Raw genomic sequence first — 14,181 nt, 5'->3', positions numbered from 1 at the left:
ATCGAAAGTAAAAACATGTAATCCATAAGAAAACCCCCTCGGTATTCTTGTCGATGGTCTTGTGGAGTAGTCTCGTTCTCCCAAAGGTCCTCTTGTCAAGCCTAGGGCACAGATCACCGGATCAGTACCGATGGAAGCTCCCCCAATAACTATCTTCCAAGCGAAATGCGGTGTCAAAGCTGTAGAACCACTCCAAAACCCTTGCCAAAGCTCCTCTAAACTCTACCTGCAGGCCTCCCAAAAGTTGGAGAAAATATGGAGAGAAGGATGAAAGATGGATGCCCAAATCGGTACAAGTCGCGGCTTTATAAAGGGTTGGAATCGGGCATCCACATGGGCATGTGGAATTTCCACATGCCCGGGTGGATTTCTGGAAATCTGATTTTCCGTGGCCTGTGAACATTAACTGTTACAGTAATTTATATATTGACCTGCTACAGTATTTCCCAAAAATACTCCCGAATCCACACTTTTCATTAAGGCAACATAAACGACACACGTCTATGCCGTAGATCACATCGCTTCTTCAATAAATTACCATATTGGTGAAGATCTTGCTAACATTGCACAAGTCGGAATACACAAATGTGACTGCCTTTGTGCCTCTCCAAACCATGTAATTGCTTGAGCGAATGGAGGTTGGCACATATTCATGTATCTTCGATTACAACTTGTGTCTTCACATTTTTTCACTCCAAGACTTCATCAATAAAGTACAATCGTAATCTACTTTGGCTTCTTTCTTTCATATTTGGCTTCACAACCCTATATGCGCAAAAAAACACAAAAACACATGCATTAGTGATAAAATCTGATAAAAGTAATGCTCATTGTAAGAAAAGAATACTTCGTATTCTTAGTACACAAACACTTATCACCCGTTCGACATCGATTTCCTTCGAAGGAGAGTTATTGGGGAAGCTTTTGATGGCATTGTTTCAGCGAGGTGTGCCCTAGGCTCGATGAAGGAGTCTTTGGAGAAGGAGAAGCGGCTCTTGAAGACCATCATTGCGGACAACAAGGGGGTTATTCTTATGAATAGTTTACTTTCACATTTAACTTATTCTTTGATCTTGTATTACTCCATGGAGAGCTAAACCCCTAGTGGGTGCTTGAACTTGTAAACCCTAAGTTGTTTTTGTTTCATTGACTTTTATTATGTTTCTTTCAATTGAGTTTTTAATCGAGTTAAAATCTTCAATGCTTATGGTTTGATTTTCCCTTAGAGTGACACTAGGGTTGAGAATCCATCTAGGCACCCTTTTAATGAGTAACCAACACCATTAGGGTTAGACTTAGCAAGATTGAAGAGGGTTTAGAGGGTGAGTTGAGAGATAGCGGAGCGTCCCCTTTCCCTTCTGATGTGATTTATCCTACCTCCACATTCTAAGAGTTCTTTGCAATCACAATAGAGTGAAGTGTTGATAGATCTCCTCCACTGGGGCTTAATTGTACAGGTACAATAGAGTGAAGTGTTGAGAGATCCCCTTCACTGGGGCTTAGTTGTGATTAAGGGCTTTCGCCTGGACCAAAGGGTTAGATCTAGACTTGGGAATAGGATTTATTACTTGGAGTCCCTAGAACCCCAAGCAGTCCCACGCAGTGTGAGGTATTGAGAGTATTCCTTTCCACCAGGGCATATGTAGAGGGCTAGTCATAGTTGACCTTAGATTTGGGACTGTGTGCTTTTGGATTTCCATGACTCTTTAAATCTTAATTATGGGAGCATAATATTAGTTTTGCACTTGAAACAATAGTTTTAGGGGGAGCACTGTTTAAGTACCCCACTTTATCATTGAGTGTTTCTTCCTCTTTATCCTTTTCTTATTTTCTCATCATTTTATTTCATTAACATTTTGAATATAATCACCAATTGATCATCACCTTAGCTAATTAGCAATACTACTTATTTCTAGAGTCTATTCCCTGTGGATTCGACTGCCGACCCCTTGGGTACTTTATTACTTCGACACACGTGCACTTGTAGTACACACACAAGTGTGTGTCACTTACCTTGAACCAAGAGGAGATCAAACTCTAAGGTCCATAAATAAGCCCAAGAAAATCTTCCAAAACCAGCCTTTAGGCTCCCAAATAATGGCCAAGGATGAAAGAAGGAGAGATGGGGAGAGTTAGGGAGAAGAAAGCACAAGAAAAGACATCAAAAATGGGATTAAAATAACCAAAAACTCGGATACATGGCTTGGTGTGCAACCCGCACACCCCACTACTTGGGATGTGTGGCCCACACACCAGGCCACACACCCCTTTACTTAGGGTCGGGTGTGTGGTCCCCTGTGTAACTGCACAAGAGGCCGCCACATGTCCCAGAAGGGGCTATGTGACCTGTGCACAGCCCATGCACCTTTAAAAAGCTCGAAAAACACTCCAAAACTCTCAGCAAGAAGCTCCAAACTAAAAACAAAAAGAATTCCACCAAGACATCGAATGAACAAACCAAGAAAGCCCGAACTAAACCACTCTACACAACAAAGGAAAAACCAAAAATACCACAGATCGTTTAGAATCACAGAGAACAACATAGAACTAATAATGGTCTTAACAATGACCGTTGTGAATCATCGGCCGTGACCAATCCACAACGCTAAAATAGACCATTCCAAGACAAGACTTATGGCCCAAGCAACAAACATACTCACCACGGCTTTCATAGAGAGCGTGGTGAGGCCATGACTGACTCGATATTATTAATACCCTAGGTTTTACAATATTAGGAGGGATCTTTTACCAAATTTGGGAGAGTCGGCTGGATTTTTTTGGAGACATGTGCACCTAGAAATAAATTCCATCAAGATTTCATTAGATTCTGGTGAGTTTTCCAAGGAGGATTCAACATTCATCAATAGTGGAATGAGCGCGAAGAGATTCTACGCCATCTTGACAATCTTAGGATCCTCTCAACCTCAACCATCAGAGACCTATTAGAGGGAGTTAGTTTAGGAATTATTTTGTTATTCTTTTCCTTTGGATGATTATTATTTATTGATTTATACTTGTACATCCATTAGAGGACACAAATTTGAGGGGAATTGCATGTCAATGTATCTCAACTTTTATTTGTGAATTCATTTGGTAGTTTAATATTCTTTCTAGTATTTTGTGATTTATTGCATGCTTGTTAATGATATCTTGTTAATGTGATGAGAAAGATATGCCCACATATTAGAACATCCATACTCTGTTAAATCTATGCATGCGCTAAGAGATTAGGTATTGCTAGATTTTTGGATTAGGGTTTTATTTGCCCTTTTTGTGGAGTTCTTGAACTGAAGGCTAACATAAGAGGCTGGGGTGGAAGAGATTTCATCTTAAGTTCCTAGTATTTTAAACCTGGTTTCCAAGATATTAGGGACCACTAGACCTTTGAATTCCCTCGGTCCAATACTAGATTGAATCATCACCCCTTAGCGCCATTTCACATGTGATTATTGAGGTGATCATCATACGATAACCCAAGTCCTTCTAATTGTACTTAAAGATCCTCAATTGCATTTTATTAATCAAATTGTAGAAGTAAACCTAAGAAACACCGTTGATGTTTAGGCTATTGATTAAGTGAAAATGAAGTAATAGGAGCCTTTCACCATTCCTTGAGGAATACAACCCTCATGCTTACCCATGAAGTATTACTTGATGACCCATGCACATGCATTATATACAGACCTAATAATCACACCTACGCCTATTAATCTACTCACCAACAAGTGGAAGTTAGAAGAGGCATTGACTGTCACCTTAAGCGAGGAGTGCTCCGCTATTCTCCAAAACAAGATTCCTTACAAATTGGAAGATCTAGGGAGTTTTACTATTCCTTGTTTTATTGGTGATTCAATAGAAGAAAGGGCTTTAGTGGACTTAGGATCAAGCATTAATTTGATACCCTATAAAATCTTCCAAAAACTAGAATTAGGAGAGCTCAGACAGACAAAGATGATCTTACAATTAGTTGTCCGATCTATTAGGCATCCTAGAGGTGTGGTTGAGGATCTTTTTGTCAAGGTCGATAAATTTGTGTTTCCTAAAGATTTTATCATCCTTGACTTAAAAGAGGATGTAGAAGTTTTGGGTAGACCCTTTTTACCCACTTCCAAAGCACTGATTGATGTTACTGCTGGAAGGTTGGAGCTTAGAATGGTGTATGAGAAAGTGACATTTAGACTACCCAATGAAATAAATCACTTTCTCAATTTTGATGACTCATGTTATTGGGTTGATATTATTGATGATGTTGTTGATGAGCATGTGCTGGACATAATGTAGGTTAGTTCATTAGAGGCTATACTTGGTGATACGTAAGCTGGAGGAATAGGCCTTCAAGAGGTGAAAAGTGTTGCAGAAATCACACCTCCAGTCGTAAAGAAGAAGAAACATCAATTGGGAAAGAGAGGTAAGCTAGGTAAGAAAAATAACAAAAGTGCAGTAAAGGTAACCCTAACCATCCCTGAAAGATGTGGTAAGCTTTCACTTGTCTTTGTTCAGGTGTAAAATTGATTGTGACTATTTAGAAAAATTTATAAAAAAAGGGGAGAGTGACGTCCATATTCTTAACCCCCCATGATCTCAACAAGTACATCAAGCTCGTGATGTTAAACAAGCTCTTCTTGGGAGGCAACCCAAGGTTTAATTAGTAGGTTTAGTATCATTTTAAAGTGTTTCTTTAATTTTTGAGCTTTGATTTAGTATTTATTTAGTTTCAATAAATTGATGTGATGATCTATGGTTCTTTCAAATTCATATAGTTAAATCTTGTGAACTATTTAAAAGCGTGTTGGTGGTGTTAGGACAATCTTTAAAATCTCCATTCAGGTATATTTGTACACTCATTTTTTGGAGAATGGATTAGAACACCTACACATCCAGGCCCCACACTGCATGTGCCAAATGGCACAACTTGTGCGCCTTGCGGTTTTTTGCCCATACAAGCATGACATAGACTGTGTGAATTTCAGAATTTTTAAGCCTAGGCTTGGCAAAGCCAGTGTAGATTCGTAAAACCTGTGCGATTTTTAGTTTGCTTGCACACAGGTGTGGCACAAGCTATACAGATTCGCACATCTTATGTGGTTTGCAGCCCACATGCATTTACCTAGTTTTCTCCTTTTTCCTTCTTTATTTTCCATCTTCTCTTATATTATCGACATACCTATGGCTTTGTGAGAGGGTAATCATGATTTTCAAGGTTCTTGTCATCATATCATCCAACAAAAATAGAAGAAAAACTTGTTTTTGCATATTCATTGGAAGGTCTCATGCCGAAGAAGTAGTCCACCACTTGTTTCCCATACCATGGGCACCATCACCTCCGCTTGGGAACTTTTTGAGCTGTTGATTTGGATAATCATATCTCTTATTGCATAATTTTGTTTGTGCTTTGTTTATTTCCTTTGTTTCATTTTTGTTGAGCTACACTGATCATCATCTAAGTCCACATGTTATCATCATGTGTTTAGAGGGAATCCTAGTATTTCAATGGTTGAGGGGAGTGTCACAGCTCCTTGTGAGATAGTGAACTCTCCACGAGCGGAGACGTATTCATGGTTTCACTCTAAGCCTCACATCTTGATTTTGGGAGATCTACATGAACCGAGGGAGTATTGATTTTATTTACGTTTATTACTTCCTCATACTCATTTTAATGACTATCTTTACATGCTTTAATGTGTGCATTGGGGACAATGTACAATCTTAAGTGTGGGGAAGGGGTTTGTAGGAATTTGAACTTCCATGTTTAAGTGCTAGGGTAATGAAAGAACATTTTAATTATTCTTGGGAGACTCATAATTTAGACAGATGATTCTTGTTAGGTAGTAACTTTATGGCACATAACAACCACTTTGCTCCACAATTTGATCATCACACACATTTGAGCACAACCCCTGACTATTAGCATGGACACTTAGTGGTGGATTTTGTGAATAAGGACATAATAGTCATCTTGTTTCTTTATGAGTTCAATAAAAGGGAAAAGAAATGAAAAAAAAACTAACATAATAGATAATAAAACACCGAAAAGTCAAATGCTTATGGCTACCCTACTAGTATAGTTTGTAAAGAAAGATGGCAGAAATAGCTATAATCTCTAAAGAGTGAAAGCTACTCTTGAGTAGTTGGATATTGTGCAACACAATTGTTCAATTGATGACCTGTAGGGAGATAAGGCTACCTCAGATATTGTGTGAAGCTACTACCTAATTTAAAAACTTTTGGTTTTAATTATTTGTTTATAGAGAATAATGTCGAAGCTTACATGCCAACCTAGAGTTGAAGGGTAACAAAGTAGGAAGGGTCACCCATGTACACATGAGAATTATATTGTAGAGTGAAATTTATCTTTTTAGCATCGCGAGTTCACGCATTTGCATATTTCTAAGTTTATGAGACTTCCATACTTGAATTCCTGAGATCGAGCACTAACTTTGCTCTGTTTGCTTGAGAACAAGCAAAAGCTTAGTATGTGGATATTTTTGATAAGTACTCATTTATATATGTTTTTATTTACTATTATAGAGCTTTTAAATTGTTCTTGAGCCTTTATTTTATCATTTTAATGTTTATTTCATTTCTTTTTATTTGTAGGTCATGTTTTAACACCGTGGGCAAAAAGGAGCAGAATCGATGTGAAATAATCCAAAAAGAACACAAGTTGTGAGATCAACAATGTTCATGCAGAAAATAAAGAAACCTATCAATAAATGAGTAGAAGAGAATTTGGTGCAGGCTGTGCCATTTCGCATAGCCTATGTGGATTCTCACAGCCTGATCAAATTTCAGTTTCTCTATTGATTTTTGGGCTGGTAATGGCACAGCTTGTGCCGATTCGCACAAGCTCTGCCGAAACTTGATTTTGATGATTATTTAAGCCCTAAACTCTATTCTAGAGTGTGACTTTTGAAGGGTTTTAGACACATCTTTGCCATTAGAGTTGAGAAGATAAATCTTTTCGAAGGTTTTGGTGGATTTTGGAGAGGAGAAGCTTAGAGATCTTGGAGGAATCATACGAGAAAAATTCAAGGCGACAAATCTTGGTTTCTCCATTAAGCTTGGAGGGTTCTTCATTTCATTGTGGAGTTTAAAGGAGAGTTTTGCAATGATTACTTTCTTTGTTTTAGCACTCTTGATTTGTTGATTGTTCATGCTTATTATGAGTGATTAAGCTTCTCTTGGGTTTCTAGATTGAGGAACCCTAAGTTGTGAGATTAACAATGTTCATGCAGAAAATGAAGAAACCAAATCAATAAATGAGTACAAGAGAATCTGGTACAGGCCATGCCATTTCACATAGCCTATGCGAATTCTCACATCTTGGTCAGATTTTAGTTTCTTTATTGATTTTTGGGCTGGTAATAGCACAGCTTGTGCCGATACACACAGGCTCTGCCAAAACCTGATTTTGATGATTATTTAAGCCCTAAACTTTATTCTAGAGGTGACTTTTGAAGCGTTTCGGGAACCACCTTCACCATTAGAGTTGAGAAGATAAATCTTTCAAAGGTTTTGGTGGATTTTGGAGAGGAGAAGTTCAAAAGATCTTGGAGGAGTAATTCGAGAATAAAAAAATTCAAGGTGACAAATCTTGGTTTCTCCATCAAGCTTGGAGGGTTATTCATTTCATTGTGGAGTTTGAGTAGACCTGACCGCGGTTCGGTTTGAACCGATGAACCAAACCGGAACCATTACTGTTGGAACCGAACCAGAACCATAAACATGGTTCCGGTTCCAAACCGAAACCTTAAACCGGACTTTTAAGGTTCCGGTTAAGGTTCTTAAGAGTTGCAAACCTGAACCGGAACCGAACAGAACCGAACCGTCGGTTCCCCTTTTTTTAAAATAAATATTATATAATATATAAAATTATATTTATTAAAAAAATCAACCAACATTATTGAATGATTGAATCTTGATTCTTGTGCAATTTTTCCCTATTTAGACATCTGCACATGGGGTATAGAGTATAGACTAATGCATTATGCATGCTAATATGACATAAATTAGAGATTTAGAGTAAGGTTTTTGAGTTTTTAGCTTTGATTAACATAAACATAACTACTTATTTGTAAACAAGAGCTACAACGGTACAACCTACAAACCTACATCACTACTGACACTACATATCAGAATCTAATTTACAACCAACAAAAACTAAAAGCAAGCCTACCTATTAAACCACCTAAGAACTAATGATCAAAATAACTGTTGTAAACTCTAAAAGCGTGCCCAATGAATCAATTATTATCAATGTAACATTGTAACGATTATAATGACTATTGGAAGTTTGTAACGATCATAAAGACCGTTGGGTTAGTCACAACGGTCTTTATTACCGTTCATTGCGTTCAACCCATTTTTCAAGAACTAAATTGATTTAGATTTTTTTAAAAATTTCTTTTATCACTATTTCACTCTATAAATATTCATCAAATTAATATTTTTCCATCACAACTCCTTCCAATCTTCAAGCCCCCTCCATCTCAATTCTCTCAAATTGTCATTTAATTTTTTTTTTCTAATTCACTATTTGAATTTATTTTATAATTCTATTAATGGCAAGTGGAAGCTCCTCTTCTTCTCACAAGGGTAAAAATGTTAACATACCCATTCATGCTCCTCAAACTCAAAGTTTTGATGATTTTTTGAATATTCAAGATACCACTATACCCACAACGACGACAACTTCCGATGCCATGTCCAATCCAATAATTCAAGGCATACATCAATCTCAAAATGAGCAAGAGAAGCGCCCCAAATCCGATTTATTCACAAAGCACATGAAGAAAGTGGAACAACCTGACAGAACTACAGTGGTCGTTTGCAATTATTGTGGCAAAACCTATTCTTGGAGTAAATCCGGAGGTTATGGTACGTATAGAAAACATATAGAGAAGCAACATCCTACTGAAGCTGAAGCGGCAAAAGCACCGTCACAAACACAAATTTCAAGGTATGCTACTTCTAGCAATCAATTATTTCATTATACCGATGCAAATAATAGAGAAGAATTAGCAAGAATGGTTGTGGTTGAACATTTATCATTTTCTTTTGGTGAAAAAATTGGTTTTATTGGTTATTGTCATAAAGCATTAAATCCGTCCGCATGTCGTGTTCCAAGAACCACTCTCACACGTGCACTTTTTAAAATTTACAAAAAAGAAAAAAAAATTTTGGTTAAATACTTTTCAAATTTTGAAGGCCATATTTCTATATGTTATGATATTTGGAGTGATCATTGGTGAGTACATTCTTACATGGGTGTAACTTGTCATTTTATTGATAATGATTGGACCATGCAAAAAAGAATTATTGCATTTAGAGTTTTTGATCAATCTCATACTGCCGATAATATTTTTAGATTGCTTAAAACTATATTCGAAGAGTATGAGATTGAAAATAAAATTTTTGCAATCGGGTTTGCTAATGCTACAAATAACAACTTTATGCAATCCTCTTTTTGGTGGTAAATTTTTTCATCAAAGATGCACTTGTCATGTTTTGAATTTATTTGTTCAGGCTGCATTAAAAGCACTTGAATGTTTTATTGAACATATTAGGAATGCAATTCTTTATTTATGGAGGCATCCATCACAAATGAAAGCATGGTCAAAATTTTGCATTACTCATGGCAAACATCCTATAATATTTTCTCGTGATGTTCCTACTCGTTGGAATTATACGTGAAATTACTTTCTCAAACTGAAGAATATAAAAGTTTATTATGTAGTTTTATGCAATATAATGCTAGTAATATCATTCTTTATCTTCATCATAGGGATATTTGTACAAAAATTTGCCAATTATTAAAAGTTTTTAATGATGCTACTAATATTTTATCCGGTATTTATTATCCTACGGCACATTTATTTCTTATGGAGAGTGTTAATATTGTTGGTACACTATCTGATTTTGCTAATGACGAACAATTATTACCTTGTTGTAGTGTTATGAAGGCAAAATGGTGTGATTATTATACAAATATTCCAATTATTTATTTGCTTGCATCTGTTCTTGATCCACGTTGTAAATTAGATGGTTTAAAAGATTATTTAGATGTTTATTATACATGTTTAAATCTAAATGTTGATATTGCTCTTTTGTGTATTAATGTTAGAACTTCATTTGTTAAATTATATGATGATTATGCTAGAATTTGAGGTATTAATTTTGAACAAAGTGACATCACTTCCGAACTTCCATCATCATCACTTCCTAAGGGGTATCAACTATTGGCTCTAAAACGAAAACAATTATGTTCATCTTCATCATCGACAAGCTCAAGACCTGAGCTTGAAAGTTATCTAACAACTTCTTTTTGAGTTTATTGATGATACTGGGTTTTAATATTTTACAATGGTGGAAGGAGCATCAAAAAAACATTTTTCCAATTTTAGCTACTATGGCCAAAGCAAATCCTTTCAACACCGGTTTCTACGATTCTGTGGAACAATAGTTTAGTGCAAGTGGAAATATACTAGATGCAAGGCGTTCTTGTATGAGTCCAGAGTCAATTGAAGCTCAAGTTTGTGTTGATGACTGGACCAGAGCACAATATAGACAACAAGAATTTGAGCAATAACAACAATTGGATCAAGAATTGAGCTATGATGTTCCAGATGATCAAACCACGGATGGCACCACTAGCAGTGATTAAAAAAATGTAAAGCATTTAAAATAGTTATTTAATTTAATGCTTGATTAATTTTGATTTTGTATGGAGGAGGAATTTGAAAAGCATTTAATTTTAAACCTATCTTTTCAATTAATTTCATTTTAATTTGTTTTTTATTAAATGAAAGATCTTTGAATTCTTTGTTTTATTTATTTTTTATTTTTAAAGCATTGCTTGCATGTGACATTGTCATATGTTGTCTCTTAGGCTTGACTTCAAACCAAAAAGATAAGAACAAAGCTTTATTCTATATCTCTGCAACTCTGCAAGCCTGGCTGCAAAGCTTTATTCTTTCAAGATTTAGTCCTTCATTGCTTCTTCCATGGTAATTTGTTGATCGGTGAAAAAAAAAAAGCAAATATTCAATGAGCTTTTCTTAATTCTCTGGTCTTAGGATAGCATCTTCATTCTTGTTGCTTCAAGCATCACTTCTTCATCCATGGCGAGTTGCTTGATGGGTGAGGAAAGAGCAATCAAGGAGCTCTTCACGGGTCTCTACTTTCTAGTCTTGTGTCTTAATTTTTACATTTTTGCTTCATGTTGATGTAGATTTGATCAGTTTTGATCATCATAAATTAAATATTTGTAGTTTGAGTTTATTTTCCCCTCCTTCGATTTCATTTTTCTTTATTTTTTTGATTTTTGCTGGATTTGTGAAAGAGTTAGACCGAGATTAAAATTTGTGTTTTGATTTTAGTGGGATTTGAAGGCATTTAGTTGCTTGGATATAGATTATGTGGTTCAAGCTTTAATAAAAAAATGAGTTTTTTCTTTAAAGATATAATTATATAAATGTGAATGAAGGAAGTATATCTGTAGATGTGTGGAACTGGAACGAAAACATAAACCGTTTGGAACCGGAACCAAAACCAAAACCATTTAGAACCGGAACCGGAACAGGAACCATTTAATTACGGTTTGGTTTCGGTTCCAAAATTTATAAAACCGGAACCGCAGGTTTGGAACCGGAACCGAACCGAAACGGAACCGGGGTCAGGTCTAAGTTTGAGGGAGCGTTTGCAATGATTGATTTCTTTGTTTTAGCACTGTTGATTAGTTGTTTGTTTATGCTTAATATGAGTGATTAAGCTTCTCTTGGGTTTCTAGATTAAGGAACCCTAAGCTGAACCATGTTTGTGAACTTTGATATTTCAATTTTAATAGAGGTTTGATTATTGTGTTTTGTCCATGTATATTTAATGCTTAGATTCTAATAGGAAAAGCTTGAATTAATTGATAATCAAGGATAGAATTTTGTTATCCTAGGGTAGCCAACAAAACAAGGTTATCTTGCTCAGACAATCAGCTTTCGAAAAAAGGGACTCAAGGTCTTTGAAGCCCCTCATCATCAAGAAATTGGTAGAAATTAAGAGTGCATGAAGAGATTCCTATTGCTTTCCAATGACCAAATCTTCAAGGTCTGCTTGACAACGCCCCTTGCGTGTGACCCGCAAGTGCACGGGTTTATTGAGTAATAAATCCCAGGTGAGTAGGGTATCATATGCACAGGGAGTAGGGAGTAAAAACACTTAATGACAAGGTCCCCTTGCGTATATCCCGCAAGTGCACGGGTTTGTCGAAGTAATAATCCCGGGTGAGCGGGGTCGAATCCACAAGGAGTAGGGAGTGAAGACACTTAATTCGATTCTTATCTATGTGGAGTATCAACAATGATAAGTGTGATAATGATTCAATTCTCAACAATTAAAAGCAACAAGTAAGAGAGCAAAAGTAAGGAGGAGGTAAGGCAATCGATAAAGATGGGGTACTCGGGTGATGCTTCACCTAGGATAATCGCTTCAAGTGCAAGAACTCTCTATTATGCTTCCTAATCAATGCAATGGTGAGTCGTGGAAATCCTTACATACATAGTCTCAAATCTAAGGTCAACTATGCCTAACTCTATTCATGTCCCGGAGGAGAGATTAAATAACCTCTCTCAACCTCGCACTCGAATAAAGTTGCAATGAGCTCTAGGGATTCCAAGTAATAAATTGCTTCCTAATTATAGACCTAACCTTTTGGTCCAGGCGGAAGGTCCCTAGCCACAATTAAACCCTATATACTAAGATCCCCTCAACGCTTCACAACATTGCACGCGCAACTAGGCCCCAGCGGAGGTTCATCAATTAAACCATTCACTCTATTATGGCCGCAAAGAACTCAAGGAACGGAGGTAGAATCTATCATGTCGGAGGGGAAAGGGGACGCTCCTGTACCTCTCGACTCACCCTCTCAACCCTATCCAACCTAGCTTTGTCTAACGCTCGTGGTGTGTCACTCACTCACAAGGTTACCAACAAGAACTCTCAACCCTAGTGTCACTCTAGGGGAAATGTTCATACAATCAAGCATTCAAGGTTGGAACTCACAATAAACATCAATTTATTGAAACCATAATAAAGAAGTTCAATGAAACGAATACATCCTAGGGTTCACAATCACCCAAGTATCCCACTAGGGGTTTAGCTCTCCATAGAGCTAAGTACAAATCAAAGAAATTGAATGTAAAAGCAATGAATCCATAAAGAAACCCCCTCGATGGTCGTGTCGATGGTCTTGTGGAGAGTACTCTACTCGTCGCAAGGGATCTTTTGTCCGGCCTAGGATACATCTCGCCGGATCGATGCCGACGAAAGCTCTCCCAATAACCTTCTTCCAAACGACGCACGATGTCGGAGCCGTAGAACCTCTCCAAAAACCTAGCCAATACCCCTCAAAACCCTAGCCGAAGCCCTCTCGCAAGTTGGGGAAAGATGGAGAAAAGAATACCAAAATCGGGGCTGAATCGGTTTTAAATAGGGCTGGAATCGGGCAACTCCACGGGCGTGGACGCTACACGCACCCGTGCGGAATTTCCACACGGGCGTGGATAATTTCCACACGCCCGTGTGGATTCTCTGTTTCTCTGATTTCTCGGCCAGCTGTGAACAGCAGATGCATCGCTACGATCGCTATGCTACTGACCTTCGGCCTAAATAACTTCCCAATTCCATACTTTCATCGGGGTAACGCAAACGGGCACACGTTCACATCATGAATCACTTGCTTCTTCAATGATATACATGTTGGTGGAGCTATTGTTTTTATATGCATAAGACGGAGTGCTCGAGTGTGACTGCCTTTGTACCCCTCCAAATAGATGTGCTCACTCGAATGCGAGGAGGTTGGCACACACTCTAGCATCTCACACCTGTCCTATGTCTTCGCGTTTGAACCTTAGCAAGATCTCCTCCAAAATAGGTGCATTATGATCCACATTGGCCTATTTCCTTCATACTCGGCCTCACAACCCTACCTGCATAAAAGTAACATAAAAACACACATATTAATGTAAAAACCTGAGAAAAGTAATGCTCAACATAAGGAATGAACGCTTCGCATTCATATCGCACAAGCACTTATCACTTAAATTGCTACTTAACCATGTGAAAGTGAACAATGATAATGTTGATAAAATGTAATGAAAATAAAGATAAAAAGAAACAAGAATGAAAGGC

Source organism: Dioscorea cayenensis, chromosome 7, assembly GCF_009730915.1.
Source record: "Dioscorea cayenensis subsp. rotundata cultivar TDr96_F1 chromosome 7, TDr96_F1_v2_PseudoChromosome.rev07_lg8_w22 25.fasta, whole genome shotgun sequence".
In the NCBI taxonomy this organism is placed as follows: domain Eukaryota; kingdom Viridiplantae; phylum Streptophyta; class Magnoliopsida; order Dioscoreales; family Dioscoreaceae; genus Dioscorea; species Dioscorea cayenensis.
Note: the sequence above shows the minus strand (reverse complement) of the source record.